Here is a 3,360-nt window from a genome sequence, read left to right on the forward strand (position 1 = left end):
ATGAGAGGGCTCTTGACATGGAAGGACCAATTTATATATATAGATTGTACATATGAACGAGGAATCAGGGGTTTACATGTGGTCTGCCTGGCCATACCACAAATAGGTTGCAGTTCCATGGTTTGGATCCAAAGTCTCTGTATTTGGAGTGGTGTAAAATGATCAGAGAGAGATCTACTTCCTCCGTTTTCTTTTCACATATAACCCCCTAATTCATCTTATTCCTTCTATGCCCCCCTAAAGTTTATTTGCAAATTACACATACCTAGTGAATAATATATTAGGAAAAGAATGCTAATAGTCAACTTTAACCAACTAGAAATCCATTAGCTTGGATGTGCGAATTAATTGCTAAAAGATTATTCTTTTAAGAAACTATTCATATCTCAAATATATCAAGAGTAAAATATGGATCATACAACTAAGTGGTATAAAACACATCTATGGTGAAACAATAAGGACATATGGGTATAGATAAGTAGAGAGAGGACATACAACACAAATGCAATACTCTTTAGAATACAACAACTGAAGTTGAATATCTTTAATATCTATATCTTATTAAAGATGACTACAGGGATGGATTATGCAGTAGTGGTTGCTCATCAACTTGTGTTTTGAAACTGTTCTCCATACTCTTGCATCCTGTTGAAGTTGAACCTGTATCCCAAAGGCCTATTGGTTTATCTATGATGCATTCCACCTCATGAATTTTTCGTTCAACATGAGAATATCCTTCGGACCTCCTCAATCCCTCGAGCTCCAATGCAACTTCTTTCATTGTTGGCCTTTCCTTTCCATTTAAGCTCAAGCATCTTTCTGCAATGTTGGCAACCTTTTGGAGTTCATACTCTCTACCATCTTTTAAGACTTGAGCATCGAGAATTTCAAAAAGATGGTTCTCCATTATTGCAGAAATAAAATAAGTCACAATGTTTCTCCCTTCTAATGGTCTAGTAAAAGAAATTGGCTTCTCCCCTGTTAGGAGCTTCACAAGAACAACCCCAAAGCTATAAACATCACTTTTGTCCGTGAGTTGACTTGATTGAAAATATTCAGGATCCAAATATCCAAAGGTCCCTTGTACCATAGTGGTTAAGTGAGTCTTATCAATTGCAATTGATCTTGAAGTCCGAAAATCAGACACCTTAGCCTTACCTTTGTCATCTAAGAGGATGTTTGAAGATTTTATGTCTCTGTGGTAAATTGGTATTGAAACTGCTGAATGTAAGTAAGCAATTGCTCCTGAAACTTCTGTGGCAATTCTTAAGCGATTGTCCCATGTTAATAAGAAATCCTCATTTTGATAATGAATATTGTAGAAAAGAGTTCCACCAATGATGAATTCATAAACTAATAGAGGAATTTCTGTCTCTAAACAACAACCCAACAATTTAACCACATTCCTATGGTTGATTTGAGAAAGTATGACAACCTCATTGATGAATTGTTCAAGTTGACTTTCATCCTCCATCTTGGATTTCTTGATTGCCACAATTCCTCCATCTGATAGCATACCTTTATAAACTGTACCTTGTCCCCCTTGACCAAGAATTCGATTTTCATTATATTGATCAGTTGCCTTTGCTAATTCATCCGCTGTAAAAACTTTTATTTTCTCAACATTGCCTTCTTTTGATGAAATTTGTTGTTTCAATAGCAAACCACCATTTCTTTTATAAAAATTTTCTTTTCGTTTCTTTATTTGTTTTTTCTTCAAAACATGGTACAACCAATAACTGGATAGAAGTAACACCATACCTAAACATACACCTGCATGATCCATGGAAGATAATTGGTTAAGAATAACATAATAACTAAGAGGAAACCAACAAATAGAAGATTTTAATGCAGCAAATCCCATGTGTTAATTTTGTTTAAGTCTTTGATCAGGCACGCGTCATGTATGTGTGCAGATATAGAGTGGTGAGCTAAGATCTTGTTTATTAATGCTTAAGTGGTTCTATAATTTATAAAGGCAATATCAAGAGGCAACTTTTTCTTGAAGACCCTTGCTACATAAAGCCTAAAAAGCAAATTTCATTCATAAATGCTTATATTACAATTAGATCATTAAAAAGAACTAGTAAGAAAAGTGCTGATACAACATCATAGATTAGAGTAGTTCTGCTAAGAAAAAGAGGTAATCAAGAGAATTGGGAGAAAACAACTTAAGAATCCTTTGTAAATGGTGCAAAAGTCATAAGATTCCAAAAGGAAGGCATCTACCTCCAACAAAAAGCATTTTAACAAGTGCAACACCCTCATTACACATCAACTATTTAAATAGGGATATTATTCACTAGATCAATCACAGAATATTTGTTGTTTATATTTCTATTGCATGTGGGTAGTTTATACTTTCTTCTTGTTTCATAAGAAAGGCATGTGAAAACAATTAATTATATTCTCTACATCCTAACACTCCTCACATTTAAAATAATAACAGAAAAGTATAGTGTTATCTACCTAGGGCATTTTTGGTTTTACTGACTAAATTTGTTTCCTACCTTTTTGTTGAATGAGATGAAATAAACTCAAAATGACTTTATTTAGCAGAGTGTTTGGAAGGAGGAAGGATTAACTGAATGTGATGGTTGTTCAATGAGCTATTGGTGATAATTTTCCATGCCAATAATAAAATGCATGAGTCCTGCACCTCTCACAGTGGGGCCTATGAATTTATTTATTAGCATATAATGTTATATTTTATGAGAATTAGGTCCTAAGTTACTTTGGAAGGGTGCCTATGTCATTCGCATTCACTTATTGAGATGGTCATTTACTTCACACCCTATAGTTACAATGTGATAGAGAGAATTAGGTCCTCGTAAATGAGGTTTATATCAACTGTAAGCCATTGAATCTTGCTTCCACTATGGTTAGAAAATGTGTTGGCATTACTATTTGGCAGAAATGGTTAGGCCATCCTAGCCATCATATGACATCTTTTGTGCTTTCTAAGAAATAGCTACTAGTTTCAAATAATTTCTCTATTTGTAGTTCAAGCCCTCTTGGCATGAGTCATAGCTTTCCATTCTCTTTTACTTGTCCACTTGGGATATTGTACTTCAATGTTTAGGGACCCTCTTCTTTATGTCAACATTGAAGGTTAGAGATATTACATTCTTTTTGTGGATTTTTTTTACTAAGGTTCAGTTTGGAAGGAGTACAAATACAAATATGTACAGTACAAATATATACAAAATAATTCAAAATACAAGGTTTGCACATATTTGTATTTGTACTCCTTCCAAACTGAGCCTAGGAGTATAAATGCAAATGTATAGAGTGCAAAACCTTATATTTTTATTATTTTTTATGTATTTGCATTGTACAAATATATATAGTACAAATCTA

General features: G+C 33.7%; 1 pseudogene; it reads right to left on the reverse strand.

Annotated features, from left to right (window-relative positions):
- Positions 1-571: 571 nt before the first annotated feature.
- On the reverse strand, positions 572-1,864 carry LOC148872160 (wall-associated receptor kinase-like 1 pseudogene; annotated as a pseudogene).
- Positions 1,865-3,360: the final 1,496 nt, after the last annotated feature.

The sequence above is a fragment of the Nelumbo lutea genome, chromosome 2 (assembly GCF_056320005.1).
Source record: "Nelumbo lutea isolate HS-2025 chromosome 2, American lotus-T2T, whole genome shotgun sequence".
NCBI classification, from domain to species: Eukaryota; Viridiplantae; Streptophyta; class Magnoliopsida; order Proteales; family Nelumbonaceae; genus Nelumbo; species Nelumbo lutea.